The sequence below is a fragment of the Camelus bactrianus genome, chromosome 5 (genome assembly GCF_048773025.1).
Source record: "Camelus bactrianus isolate YW-2024 breed Bactrian camel chromosome 5, ASM4877302v1, whole genome shotgun sequence".
NCBI lineage: Eukaryota > Metazoa > Chordata > Mammalia > Artiodactyla > Camelidae > Camelus > Camelus bactrianus.
The window spans coordinates 55538840-55554098 of NC_133543.1; the positions used below are offsets into that span (position 1 = coordinate 55538840).

Below are 15259 nucleotides of genomic sequence, written 5' to 3' on the forward strand. Positions count from 1 at the left end.
CATTAATGAATATTTATATTTTAAATGAGATATTTTAATCATTAATTCAATTATAATACACATTTGTTGAGGTCTGTTTGTCCTAGGCATTGCACTAGGTACTAAAAGGCATTCAAAGGTTTTTTTAGTCTTGGCCTTTCCTTCCTTGGAGTACAATTTTACAAAGATTTTTGAAGAAAGTTATTGTATTTATTCAACTGCTTCTCACATGAAAACATCGAGCTTAATTTTTATTGCTGGCACTCATTTACAGTCACTGATATAATAGTCAATAATGTCTTTGGGCTGAATTCTATGTTTATTTCACTGAAATATCTCTGAAATCATTGTAATTTTTCTATATTTCTCTTCATCACAGTTGGGGGATTCCAGCCTAATTGCTTTTTCTCCATCTGGAGCAAAGAACAGCAAGGTACAGATCTTAGACCTCATACATCCTGGACAATTAAAATCAGGAAATGAGAAACACTTCAGTGGAAGAGAGCATATCTAGGGAGTCACAAAGAACATGAGGTGAACATGTGTTCTCCAAGTTCATTTCCCCTCATTCTGACTGAATGCAGATGTAGGAGATAGTGTGAATAGGCAGTGGAAAGAGATAGAAATACAAACACATGAGGGAGATGGGAGAATTAGAGAAAGGAGAGGGGATAATGTGGTCTGCTTTCTCCTCTGTAAAGCATAGCTAAGGATCAATCTCGCCAGCACAGAGCCCTGCCCTACAAGGCCATGTAGCCAAACCAGCAGACACAGCATTTTGGTGTGGGGACATGTGGCCAGACACATCACCTGGCTCTGCTGGTATCCGACATAAATCCATTGAGGAATTTGATCCTAAAAATCATGTTCTCCAAGGAAGCTAGAAAATTCCGGGTAAGTTTATTGAGAAGACTGATTCTTGTATACGGAGTGCAAATTAAAATGGTTGTAGTTTCAAAACATTCAGCCCCCAACTCCCAACCTTTAAAATGCAATCTCAGACTTCATTTCTGACGTGTTACCATAAATTACACAAACATCTTGAGTCAGAGGACTACAGCAGGACTACTAACGATGGGCACAAGAACATAAAAGGGAAATCCTAAGTCATGTAGAAATTGCTCGGCACCCAGTAGAAGTTTCCATATATGTTTTCTCAAAGAACAAATAATTACATGAATAAATGAATGAAGTAATGCAGCAAATACAGGTGACTCATTCTTTGCATCAGTTTATTCTACAACGTCACCACAAAACTGAATGAACCAATAGTGAACCACTGCTCCTAAGGGAAACACAAATTGGGTTCCTGTGAGCCTCTGATCACAATATTTTCACCAACCAATCAATACACAACCTTGTTTTCTGTGTATTTCTGTTTAAAGACACCTTATTTAGTAAATACTGTTGATTCATAAACACTGAACACACAGCCAACAGCACTACAACTCATGCCTCAAAGAAGCTTATCTAACATGTGTATTTTCCCCATAAGATACATCACTGCCTTCTTGAACTTAGGAATGCTAGACAGCGTGTTGACACTATGCTTAGGGGTCATTTTAAAAAGCAAAATCACCAATAAAAAGCCACAAAAATGCAAAAAATGCAGCACTAAATAGACTATGAAAAAAAAACTTGTTTACAGTAAGTATGAGAGCTGAAACAAAGAAGGTAGGGTTGCCTTTGCTCAACCTCAGCTGGGACTGTCCATGTCATGCAACCCAGGTATTTTGCTACTCTACAAATGTTGGCAAATGACCGTGAAAGTGTCACAAGTATTTATTTTACTGTTACAAATAAACGCTAGCAAGCAAGCAAATTTGCAATACAGAGTCAAGAATAATGAGGACTGTTGGTATATGAATGAGCAATGCTTTAGGAAAACTGCCAACTCAGGGGAACTCACCTAGCAGTGATAGAACATTAGGATGAAATATGACCCCAACACAGTGATATATACATATAGATATTTACTTTGCTAGAGTGTGTGTGTGTGTGTGTGTGTGTGTGTGTGTGTGTGTGTGTGTTTGGAGGGTTAATTATACTGAGGTTGTCTTAATAATGATAATTAACTTTATTACATATTTTTAATAGTACAAAAAATTTGCCTCTGAGCAGTCAAGTCATTTTACGATTTCATTGATGCCATTTGGATACTGTTATACTGCCATTCTATCCTGAGACAGTTCAGGGTTTTAACAGGGGAGTATACGCTCACTCTCTTGGCACTCAGCCATATTCATGAGTGTCTTGGCCTCCTTGCCAGGATCTGACCAGCATAAGCTGCAGTGAGCAGGCACCTCCTGAACCTCCATGTGGAAGACAGCACATGGCCAGGAAGAGAGAGGGCACTCAACAAGGCTGGGACTCAGATGTGGTAAAGAATTTACCCTTGTCCTCTAGAAGAGCTCTGAATTTTGCCCTCAGCTCCTAGGAGGTAATTTTATTTGCCTGGGAGCCCTGGGCTAGCCAGAGAGTAACACTGTGACTTAGGATGGAGCTCTGGGTCACAGAATGTCAGTCAACCTGGAGACTGAGATCAACCACTGTGGGCAGTCAATCATAAGGCCCACATAAAAGCCAGACTCCCAAGACTAGGAGAGCTTCCTTGGTTGGAAACACTCTGAGCATATCATCACACATCAGTGCTGGCAGAGTATGCATTCTGACTCTACAGAGAGAGGACAAGGGAAGCTCTGCATTTTGTACTCCTGGACCCTGCCTTCTGTTCTTCTTCCTCTGGCTGATTTTAATCTGTACCCTTTCCCTGTAATAAATCATGACTCTCAAGATTTATTGAGTGTTTAGCAAGTTCTGTGAGTCCCTCTAGAGAATTATCAAACCTGAGTGGTTTGAAGGAACCCCCTCCAACTGGCAACTAGTGTTAGAGGTGAGAGGAGTCTTTGGGATTGTGCCTTCCAGCAGTTGGCATGAACTCCTGGCAAACCTTGTGCAAAGCCTGTACCTATGAGCAGTGAGGGCCTCCTGGAGATTGCTTTCACTTTGGAGATGGTGAGAGAGAAAAGGTTAATAACCAAAGTTCTGTCTCTGGGGGATTACTTATCTAGTCCTAGACAGGGCTTCCTTAGGGGAACATCAACCTTTACTTGCTGTTGTGACTTTAGGAAATTTACTACCTCTCTAAATACTAATTTATCTATAAAATGGAGGAACAATATCATCTAAAATGGGAAGAGTAACAACAGGGGTTTGCTATGAAGATTAAATTAGGTATCATACATAAAGCACCTTGCACTTAGGAGACCTTTAGTAATTGGTCTCCTGGCTTCACCAAAACTGAATTTAAAAACACAATGATACTACCATAGCTGCCTCAGGCCATTGTCAATGACTTCACCTACATTTCTTTTCTTGTTATTCTGTTCTTCCCTGTACACCCACTCTACAGAAGACATTATTCAAGATGCTACAGATCACAATTCTGTGGCCAAATGAGTATTTTGCAAATAACCAAGAAATACTGGGATTTAAGTTTGAGTTTCCTTTATATTAAAACAATTCTAATTATTAGTGATATTTAAGAACACAGTTTAGGTTCTAAAAGTCTTTTCCTAGCAGTCTATTTTTTCTAGTGGAAGTATAAAGTGGTGTAACCTCTCTAGGGAACAACTGGCAATACATATCATAAACCTTTAATACGTATTTGTTAAGGCAAAGATTAAATGACATGCTCTTTGAAAGGAAATATTTAAAAATTATGACAGTCTTTCTTATGTTTAGGGGCTGAGACCTGAGGTCACCTTGGTGTGGACCTTTCTGTTGAGCAAGTCAGGCAAAGGGTAGACAGCACCATCCTCAGGACTCAGGGGAAAGGGATCCACTGGGAGGGGAAGTTGCACAGCTTAGAAAAACATACCTTAAACTCCTGACACGCAAAATTAATTGCTAGAGTTATGAAGACCAATTTTTCAATACCCTAAATCCTTCAGGAAGGGAAGAAACACTACCCCAATCTTTGATTCTTCAGATTCAAAGTTAAGAAGTTCTGTCACAGAAGAAACTTACAGCCCAAACCAAGTTCCATAGACAAGAAATGGTAGACACACTCCTGAAAGAAAATGACTGTGAAGATGGATTAACTGAAACAGGTGATCTAGGGTCTCACAAGGGGCTTATGGGTTTACTGGGGAGGACAGATTCTCACCCAGCAAGAGGCAAAGGCCAGAAGTATCTCTGACTTCAGCCTCCCTGGCACAGGGAGTCACTGAGTGCAAGAGTATGAACCAAGAAACTGCAATCGTGACCTCTAACTGGGGTCACTGCTTCAACCTGGGCCAGGTCTGATCAAAATGGGCATCCCAGTAGCAGGCAGACAAGCAACTGCCCACAAAGGGCTGGGCTTCAACACCGGCAGAAAGTGCTAAGGAGGACGATAAATAGTGTACTATTTTACCACAGTTCTCTTTCTGGAATTTGGAAGAGGATGGGACCATTCTGGGACTGAGTAAGCCTCCTGAGGTTCAGATTTGGAGGAGGAGACTGCCTAAAGAGGAGATACCAGGTTTCCAGCTAATTGGGGCACTGATTCAGAGAAAAATATATGGAAGCATATTTGGCTCCTGCATTTATATCACAGGTCCTCTCAGTCCCTTCTGCATACCTTTTGATCCAGCAGTTCTACTTCTAGGAATTTATTGTAAAATAATTAAGGATGTTAAGAAAACACTAATACAGAAGAATATCACTGAAATACTACTTGTAAAACTGAAAAACTGGATTCAACCTAAAGCCTCACAACTGGAAAACTGATAGAATCAGTGACGATAGCTTCCAGTTTGAAGACCCTTCAACTACATCAAAAGGACCTCACCTTTTAATCTGTTAGAAAATCTGAGACATATCTTAAATATTTCTAATCTTTTAAACCTGTGGCTCTCAAACTTTTTGGTTTCAAAACACAGATGCTAATGAGATTTTAATATCTGTCAATATTAACATATTAGAAATTAAAACAGAAATTTTAATAGTACATTTGTTAATTTATTAAAAATAATAAACCCATCATAACATAACATTTATGTGAAAAAAATAACTTCATTTTTCAAAACAAAAAAAATCTCCTTTCTATTTTATACAACTCTTTAATGTCTGGTCCAAGTGAAGACAGCTGGATTCTCCCATCTGCTTCTGTATCCAACCTGTTGTGGTATGACATGCCATGTACGTTCTGGAAGATCCAACCAGCCACTTGTGGTAGAATGAGAGTGAAAAAGGTAAATAATGTATAATAATAATAATAATACTGGTAACTTATTTTTTTAATTATTATTACTATTATTACTACTACTACTACTACTATTATTATTATTATTATTAAGTAGTTTTGACTTTAAGGAAACTCTGAAAAAACTTGGAGACTTCCAGGAGTCCGCAGAACATACCCTGAGAACAAGTGCTTTAAACCATGATTTCTTTGGCATACCTAGGATATGGGGTAAGGTGGGATAATATACATTTCAATTAACAGAAGAAATACAAAAGTTAACTAAGATGGGAAAAGAGAGGAAATCATGAATTCTTTCAGCAGTTCTAAGTCCTTCAGCTTGTTCAAAGAAGTTATCAAGGGCCTTCCACCAGAGGTCTCAAGGGCTCCCACCACTTTTTTTGATTCTGTCAGAAAACCCACCCAGACCAAGCATATAAATGTGACAGGCTTCCATCACTAGAGCGTGATTGAGAATGACAGCCAGACAACCTATGACCCAGTGACAGCTTGTTTTAAAACCTTAAAAAACTCAGGGACAGCTGCTTAAAATAGTCTTAGCACAGTATGGATGAGCACTTAAATTAAGTACAGACCCATGAAATCCATTAAAAGATTCTCTCCGTTGCCTTTAATATCAGTAATAGTTTTCATTCACTACACAAAAGATAATTTTATATAAATGTCAAAGTTATGCTGGCATACAGAAATGTTAAAATAATCAGAAAGTTTCATTCATTCAATAAATATGGATTAAACACCTGCTATGGGTAAGAATGTCAGTTACAAGGTGGGTCCAGATGTATTTTATGTCTTCAAGAGCAGTAAGAAAAATAAGATGGAAATGATTACTACCAGCAAGGTAATATAGTAAGAGTAATACGTAAGAGTATAAGAAGAGTAATACATAATACTCTTACACATAAGAGTTTCACAAACCACCATCTTGTCAAAATGCCTGACAGAACAGGTCGCCAGTAAGTATGTGCCAAACTGATGAAAAGATGGAAGGGAGGAAGAGATCACTTTTGGCCAGAGTGTCAGGAAAGACAAACCCGATGGTTTTTAAAGTAGAGAGGCTAAAGGAAGGAGACTGGAAATAAAAGAGAGAACAACATTCTAAACAGAGGAAACATAGTAGACAAGGGCTCAGAAACAAGAAAGTGCAAAAAGTGTTTGAGGAACTGCAAATAACTCAGTGTTTGAAACGAAAGACATGAGGGAAGCTCGAGACTCAGGCACCAGGCACTGGAGGGAACCCAGGCTGTGCTGTCCAGGAGGCATCCATAATAATGCACCATGTGTTTTTCTCTGCTTTGCATATTAAATCCTCAGATGTCTGAGAGGAATGCCATGGTCAGGCCCAGGTCATGTCTCACGAGTCAGAGAAAACAAGCCAAGCAGCAGGAAGGCCAAAGGTAGAAGAAACAGCAAGTCAAACTGATGGAGCAAAGACTAGGAGGAGGAGAAAGTAATGGGCTCAAACATCACAGGTGGTAGACAAGGCCTGGGAAGGTGGGGGGGGGGGGAAGCCCCACATCTAATCAAGTGCGAAAGGAAGAAAGCAGGTTTTGTTTGAAACAGTCTCCTCCATGACTCTAAGCAAAAATCTAAACAAATCAATTCAGGAAAACAAAAGAAAAAAATGAGATCATTAAACTGTATGGAAAGTAAAGGCCAAGCTGATTAGTACATACTGTGTGATCTCACTTTTTAAATGAAAGGAAAGCTGGGAATGTCTATGTAAACATATGGGGGCAGAGGGACAAGGAGAGAGAGTATGAAAGATCTAGAATGACATATGCTAATTTAAGGAACAGCAGTGATCTCTAGGTTGACCCTTCTTACCCAGGCTCCCCATCTAAACCACAAAGCATGTAAAATGTTGTGAGTGACACTTTCTCAGTTCTCCCAGTGTCCTTCTAGAAGCAGGAGAGAAGTTAACTTATTACATACAACGGATGCCCTGGGCCACTGGGCCATTATTCCTCTCCCAGAACCAGAAGGAGAAAGCCTTCCTTTGACAGTCATTTTTACTTTTCTTATATATCTATGTATTTTTAAAAACTATATAATGCATATATGACATTTGTGCTAAGGAGGAAAAAAACTATTAAAAACAGAAAGTGTAACTATTTGTAAGAAGGGGAAACATGGAAACTGATTCACAAAGAGAAAAGCCTAATTTAATAAATTCCACAGGAAATTATACTTACTCTGAGTAAGTTCTTGAAATGAATACACTACTAGAGAAATCATATTCCCAGTCTGAGAGGCTTAGAAACCAACTACAAGTTTTGTGACAAACTTCTAAATACCACCACCATCTTCTAAAGTCTTGGAACCCTCCTCAGAATCTCGGTGGAGGTCTTCATTTACCTCTTCTCCCTATTCTAATTGAAGTTGCTGAATGGCAAGCAGTCTTTATGGAAAAGAGAACAGTTTCTTAGTGATTTTTTTCACTTTTGATTAATGGCTAAAATTGTGAGTCAAGAAAATCTTATTTTTACATATTTTATCATCTTTATGAAAATGACTCCAATATTTTCTTGCTTTTTTTAAACTCAAAGATACAGATTTTAAGAAAGATTTATTTTAAACTTATTTTGCCTATTTCTTTTGTGCTTTTTTCTCTAAATAGTTATGTTTTCAGGACATCCATTTTTTCTTTAAATATTAAAAATTTCAAGATACTTACCTGTACCTTTAGGCAATGATTTTAAAAACCATAGTAAAATATATCTAGGATAATATATTTCATATGACAGATTATAATTTACAATACTAGGGCTGCTGTTTGGGAGGTATTCGATGCATTCATTTATTGACTGACAAGATTAAATCTACTTATAAATACCCTAATGTTCTGAATTTTTAGATTAACTTAAAACATTGTGTGACTGAGTAAAAGTTTATGCTCACTCCAATTTGATCCTATTTAGATCAAGTGTATCTATAGATGTCACTGAAAATGACTGCCCTTTGAAAACAAACAAAAAAAATTATTTCATTTTTATTACATAGTTTTCTTTTTATTACACAGTTTTGTGCATCATTATATAGTTAAGTCTTATGAATTCTTTGGCTTGGAATAATACTCCACCGGTGAAGCTTAAGCCTGCTCAACTTTTTACTTTAAGAAATAAATAGTTCATTCTAGAATAGACTAGAATGTTAAATTTAAGCTGCTTATTGTTTTAGACTCAAAACAAAAAGGCTTTTATAATTTTTTAATAATATGATGGATTTTCTCAAAAAGGATCATGTTGCATTTTAAATGAGGTTTAGGCTCAACAAGGTCCTACTGTATAGCACAGGGAACTATATTCAATGGCTTTTAGTAACCTGTAATGAAAAAGAATATAAAATGGGGGGAGGATATAGCTCAAGTGGTAGAGTGCATGCTTAGCATACACAAGGTCCTGGGTTCAACCCCCAAGAACCTCTTCCAAAAATAAATAAATAAACAAGCCTAATTACCTCCCCTCCAAAAAGTAAAAAAATAAAAAGAGAAAAAAAAGAATATAAATCTGAATCACTATGCTGTACATCAGAAACTAATACAACATCGTAAATCAACTATACTTCAATTAAAAAAAGATAGAAAAATAATAAATGAGGTTTAGACTAATGACATATAAACACTCAAAAACTACGTGATTAATGTTTTTAAGCACGTTTGTTTCAGATTGCCTTTGGTTCAAAAATTAACAGTTTAGATTTCCGTAAAATGATATTTATTCATAAGAAAAGGAGCATTCTTTCCCTTGAAATGAAGACTCACCTTTCAACCTAGTGGCAAGAGCCTCCCTGTCCCGCTTTAATCAGAAAATACAAGGCATTAATGATTAATCTCCACCTGTTGCTGTTCTGTTTTTTTTTTTAATTGAAATTGTTCTGTTTCTGTAGCAAATTGTGGTGTACCAAATTTTGGCATACAAAAATAATAAGATGCTTATGACCAAAAAACTATTTTATAAAGCGACCTTTTTTAAAAGAACAAGGGCCTAAAATTCACAATAAATACCAAACAATTACTACTGTTAATATTTGAAAGGGTCATAAAGAAAACAACCAAACTTCCTACTCCAATATATTTCTTGGAAAACAGAAATTCACAGTAATAATTAAAAGCCTCGAAATAACAAACACGATTCTAAACTAATGCGAAAACAAGTAAGAACTTTGCTAGGTTTCTAGGTAACTCTCATCCTGACTAAACTTCTTTCCTAGAAGTTGCTTGAAACATGGTGAGTAAGTATCTCAACTAAGATAATTAAAATTCACTTTGCAAAGTCATGGCCGAATCAGGTCAGTTAAATTCACCCTTAGAAGAAACAAAGTCATTTAAAACTGCTCCAAGTTGAAAACTGATGTGTCATGATGCAATTCTGACAGAAATAAACTATTTTTAAAACCAAAGATAATTGTTTTTAATTCTTCAGAGAATAATGACCCAGAACTATTAATACAAGGGGGAAAATAAAACTTCTGAGGCTGTGCAACTCCAGCACTCATATTTAATTTCATTGAAGATCTCCCAAAACAAATACTCTGCAAATGCAGTGCTCAGCTCTTCACCATGGACCCGTAGCTTGGGCCAACAAAGCCTCCTAAATGAAATGTGAGCCAAACTTGGAAATTTCTTTTTAAAACTCAAGCTTGGCCTTTAATTAAAGACCTAAGCGATGTTTCCTCTAACCAACTTGGCAGACCCAGCAAACAGACAATACAAACAAAGCCTTCTGCTTACTCAAATCTTTTCACTATATAGTACTCTTGGAACAAAAAGCTATACACAGGAACTGGGTCATTCAGATCAATTCAAAGGTGAAGGCTGTTATTTAGCAACCTACTATTTCTTCTGCTAGCCAACAAGTCTTATCTCCCTGAAGTTTCCTCTTTAAAGGGCTTCATCATTTCTAATGATGTTTATCGTAACATGTTGGCATATTAACAGAAAGACCCCAGGCTCTCTCACCACAAGGTTTCTAACATAGAACTTCAAGAGATTCAGCTCCCGCCAAGCTTCTCAATAACCTCTCAACATGCCCATTTGGATTTTGTTAGGTAAGTTAAATCACCTTTGCTAACATGATACAGTTCCTAAACCTTTTATCACAAAAAACAGACTACACAAAACTCAATGACGGCAAGAAAGTATACCCTTCTACTTGATTTCCCTGCATCTCACATGTAAAACTAACGGCAATAAATTGTTTATGAAATTCTTACAATTCATTCTTAAAAGAGTATACCATATGGTATATACATTTTACTACATACACAAAAAAGAAAACACCTGAGGAACACTTTTTCCAAATCCAACAACCAGGACTTTTCAAGAGCACTTGAATTACAGATATTAAAGTTGTGGTCTATATATACAATGGAATACTGCTCAGCCATAAAAAAAGAATAAAATAATGCCATTGGCTGCAACATGGATGAACCTAGAGATCGTCATTCTAAGTGAAGTAAACCAGAAAGAGAACGAAAAATACCACATTATATCACTCATATGTGGAATCTGAAAAAAAAGACACAAATGAACTTATCTACAAAACAGGAACAAATTCACAGACATAGAAAACAAACTTAGGGTTACCGGGGGGGGGAAAGAGGGTGGGAACTAAGGGATAAATTGGGAGTTTGAGATTTGCAGATACTAACTACTATATATAAAATAGATAAACAACAAGTTTCTACTGTATAGCACAGGGAACTGTATTCAATATCTCATAATAACCCATAATGAAAAAGAATATAGGTGTGTATGACTGAAATATTATGCTGTATACCAGAAACTGATACAACACTATAAACTGACTATACTTCAATTTTTAAGAAAAGCACAAAATAAAATGTAATTACAGATACTAAAATGTAACCTCATGAAAACTCTTTGCAGATTTTACTTTTTATAAATACAAGTTCTGGAAAATAACCAACTAAAACTACACTCTTAGTGGGGATCTTCCTACTCAGTTATCTAAGAACTGTAACTCAGTTATCTCAAAATGCCCTTGCTTCCTTCAATAGACTTCCTCCTTGCTCCTTTCTTTAAAGAAAATACTGCAAACAATGTTTTTTCTCCTTGTTATTCATCCTTTGGGACAAATTATTCCTAACCCATGCATTTCCCATTGCTACATAGCTTTGTAGCAATGACTCACTTGGATACTTGCCCTTGGAAAAGGAATCTATCACCATATTCTCAGGTTTAGGAGTGTGCAATAGTGTGTGTTTATTAGAATGCATCATTTTTTGACATGGATTCATAGCATAGTTAGGATTCCCCAATGCTAGCAAGCAACCTTTCAAAGTCTTGTCCTACATCAGTGTTTCCAAGCATTATCAAAAGCACAGGTACTCAGAAAATAGGATATACTAAATGAAACTTAAATGAAACTCTATGGGGAAACGCTCCTATTACTAACACTTTGACATCACAGATTAAGTGAGATGGGAAAAGGTCACAACATTCTTCATTTCATCATGATAATTTCCAAATGTGCTTCTTTCTAAACTGGACTTCTCTGGGAAAAACAATCAGAGTCTGCCTCTGTCTTTGTGTGTTTCTCTCTCTCTCTCTCTCTCTCTCTCTCACACACACACACACACACACACACGCACACACAAATAGATTCTGAAGAACACAGAAAAGTTTGCTTTAGATTACAAGTTGGGGAGCCAAATGTGGAATAAGGCAGCTGTAGGGAAGAAAACAGAGTCATATATGGAAGTAATATTGTGTAAACCACAAATGAGCAGAGTTGGATAATTCTAAGCACATGCTAACTGTCCCGAGGTACAGTAAAATGCTCAGCATGCTTTAATTAACTGTGCTTTGACTGCACACATGACAGTATGGGTTGCCAAGATACAAAAACCCTTTGGAAGTGGGAACTTGCGTTCCAAATTGATAGGTACCTATTTTTCTTCCTTTGAGAGCAGAACACAGGGCATGAATGATCTGGGGTTATAGTCTCGTTTGCCAACAGTTGCATCTAACAAGGCCTAAAATGAATATGTAACGGACTTATTTGTCTTAGAGAAGTTCTTGCAGAGTGGGGACACAGGAACAACTAACTGAAAGTATAAGAGCAACAAAGACCCGCCTTTCTCAATTCTCAAACTCTGAATGCTTTGAACAGTGAAAGTATTTTTATAACTCATTTGGCAGCAAACTCTGGTCTGCTCTGAACCTGAAAGTATTTTTACAGTTCTTTATAACTCATTTGATGGCAAAACCTCACCTTAATGGATGTGAGAATATTTAGTCGCTATTTATTCCATGGAGTGTGACTTCGTTCGTTTCACTGCAGAAATACCGTGTGATTACAGAGTGATGTGTCAGACACTGCAAGGATGTTATAAAATATAATATTATATATATATATATATGAAATGTATTACTTTCTAAAATTTGAAAAAAATCTGAATTCTAACATACATTTGTTACCAAGGGTTTTGGATACAAGATTACTCATTAACATTATGGCTGATCATGTTACATTAAGTCAGAACATGACACTCCTGCTAGATTCTCTCCAATGGCTCCTGTGTCACTGAGGATAAGAGCCAAGCTCCTTACTATAGCCTACAAATCTGCTATTAAAGAGGACCACAGCATTGACATCACCTGGGAATCTGTTAGAAATGCAGATTTGCAGGACCCACCCAATTTCCATCTGTGAGTCAGAATCTGTCCTTCCACAAGATCCGCAGGAAGTGCACGCATCTGAATTTCCAGAAGCACTGACCTCTAAGACTCTGGGTGATCCGTCCTCTTACCCTGCTGAGTTCAGCTCCTACTTTTCTTCCTCTCTCACACGCTCCTCTCCAGTCTCTCTGGTTTCCTTGCCGTTCATCAGACACAGGAGAAACACTCCCACTGAGCTGTTCCCTGGGACTGGAATGTTCTCTGTGCAAGTATCTCTGTTGACTTGCTCCTTCAGTTCGTGAGGCCTTCCCTGTCTCCTTAACCAAAATGCTCAAAGCCTCCTGGCAATTCATGTTCGCTTCCGTTTTCATTAGTTGTCATTGCAGTCTTTCTCTTTAGTACACATCTCCATCTAAAATACTAACATTTTACCAAACTATGTTGCTTTCCCTTTGTCTCTTTCCACCAGGATGTACACTTCGTGAAGGCAGGGATTCTTCTGTTTGTCTTTTAACACCGCTTTTTCCTTCATGCCTAGAACAGCAATTCTCAGTGTGGTTTGTGGAACTCTGTGGGTCACTGAGACTTTTTCAGGGGGGTACACCAGGTCAAGACTATCTGCATAATTATACTAAGAAGTCTGCCTTTTTCTCTGCATCGGCAGCTGCACCGGCAGTGCCGAAGCCTAGGGGGGAGGACTGTTGGTGCTTCAGCAGTTCTGTGTTAACACCAGACTGTGTTAACTGCCACGGTAGCCTTCACCAACACACATTCACAGTCTTAAAATAATTCAGTTTCACTTCAAAATGTCCTTGATGAAGCAATTTAAAAAGTATTAATTTTATTAAATCTTGACCCTCAAGTACATGGCTTTGTGATAAGGTGGGAAATGTGCGTAAGGCACACCCACTGGATTCTGCATGACACTGTCTTGAGGAAAAGCACGTGTGAGATCACTGTGAGCTGAACTAGCTGCAATTTTCATAAACACTATTTCATGGGGAAAAATGACAAACTCTACTCAGACTTGGGTTTCAGGCATCTATTTTCTTGAAAATGAACAAAGCTTGTTACTTTGAGGAAAATGAATGATTCATGAAATTCAAGATTTCAAATGAAAGTTAGAATTTGGGGAAACCTGTATCTAAGCCTATGAGCTTGATAGTTTGTTAATATTTAAAGACTTTTCCAATGAGATCAATAGTGATATTAAAGAATGTGATTTGTTAATACACTCTATATTAAAATGTGTTAACTTTTGGAAGAGCCATATACCTCAATGAGCTAGTATTTTTGAAAAAACAAATCCATGGATAGGACAAAATCACGCATGCATAAAAGATCCAATCAAAGTACAAGACAGGCCAGCAGATTTTAATGTAACAGACTACATAATGTTCATTGATATGGTTTCACAGTCTACATGACAACTGACGTTTTAAGAAACTATCACCTGTCAAGTTTCACTGTCATATCAGAATATCCATAAGTATTTTAAAAGATTATTAAAACACTTCCCTCTTTTCCAATTACTTATCTGTATGAGGACAGATTTTCTTAACACACTCCAATCAAAACAACATATTACACCAGATGACTGCAGATGTGAGCTTTCTCCTTTTAACCTAGACATTAAAGAACTATAAAAATGTAAAAGAATGCCACTCTTCTCACTACTTTAAAAATAGTTATTTTTCATAAAATACGTTATTTATACTAACATGGAATGGTTTATTCTTATTTTTTAAATGAACTGATAATTTTTAATTTCTCAATTTTATTTTCAAATACAGTAAACAGTAATACACATAACCCACAAAAACAAATGCTCCTTAGGTCCCTCAATAATGTTTAAAAGTATAAATGGTCCTGAGATTAAAAGTTGGAGAACCACTGGGCTAAAACAGTAACTGGTAGATAGCAGCAATTTTTGTTGCTCTGAACACTTACAATGTGCTGGGCTCTTATTAAAACACTTTTACATTTATTTCATTTATGCCTCACAACAACCTTGTAAAGTAGGTATTATTACTATCACCATTTTACAGGTAAGGAAACCAGTACCTGAAAGAGATCAATGCATTTGTTTAAAGTCACAAGCAGCAGAGCCAGCGCACCAGCTGAGGTCACATGACTCCAGATCTCATGCTCCTAACCACTGCTGACACTATGATAAAGGCATGCCTGGTTAGAAGCGGGGAAAACAGTGCAAAGCCAGGTGACAACTTAAAAAATATCAAGGCAGTAAGAAGCCACAATATAAAGCTAGGGATTGAAGAGGCAATCTAAAAAGGTTCATGTGAGCAGAAGAAAGACCAGAACAACTTCTCAGAGGCAGAATCAGATGTTTGAGGAGATATTTTCAGTGCAGCTCATAAAGTTACAAC

General features: G+C 37.1%; 1 protein-coding gene across 3 annotated transcripts in view; it reads right to left on the reverse strand.

Moving 5' to 3' along the window:
• CHN1 (chimerin 1) overlaps positions 1 to 15259 on the reverse strand; it is a 192883-nt gene that overhangs the window by 128796 nt on the left and 48828 nt on the right. The window lies entirely within an intron of this gene.